Consider the following 640-nt stretch of genomic DNA (forward strand, 5'->3'; position numbering starts at 1 on the left):
AAATAATCAAGTCTTGCAGTTTCAATCGATTATTCGATTCTGATTTTTTTTGAAAATTAGCCATTTGACACTTGATTTCCATCGGAAATTTCCCGAGGTACACGATCGTGAGACTAGTTTAGCTGAAAAGTCCTTAGATTGGCTCAAATCAATTCTAAATGCCCCGGAAGTCAGAAATAATCAAGTCTTGCAGTTTCAATCGATTATTCGATTCTGATTTTTTTTGAAAATTAGCCATTTGTCACTTGATTTCCATCGGAAATTTCCGAGGAACACGATCGTGAGACTAGTTTAGCTGAAAAGTCCTTAGATTGGCCCAAATCAATTCTAAATGCCCCGGAAGTCAGAAATAATCAAGTCTTGCAGTTTCAATCGATTATTCGATTCTGATTTTTTTTGAAAATTAGCCATTTGACACTTGATTTCCATCGGAAATTTCCCGAGGAACACGATCGTGAGACTAGTTTAGCTGAAAAGTCCTTAGATTGGCCCAAATCAATTCTAAATGCCCCGGAAGTCAGAAATAATCAAGTCTTGCAGTTTCAATCGATTATTCGATTCTGATTTTTTTGAAAATTAGCCATTTGACACTTGATTTCCATCGGAAATTTCCCGAGGAACACGATCGTGAGACTAGTTT

Source organism: Microplitis mediator, chromosome 4 (genome assembly GCF_029852145.1).
Source record: "Microplitis mediator isolate UGA2020A chromosome 4, iyMicMedi2.1, whole genome shotgun sequence".
Classification (NCBI taxonomy): domain Eukaryota; kingdom Metazoa; phylum Arthropoda; class Insecta; order Hymenoptera; family Braconidae; genus Microplitis; species Microplitis mediator.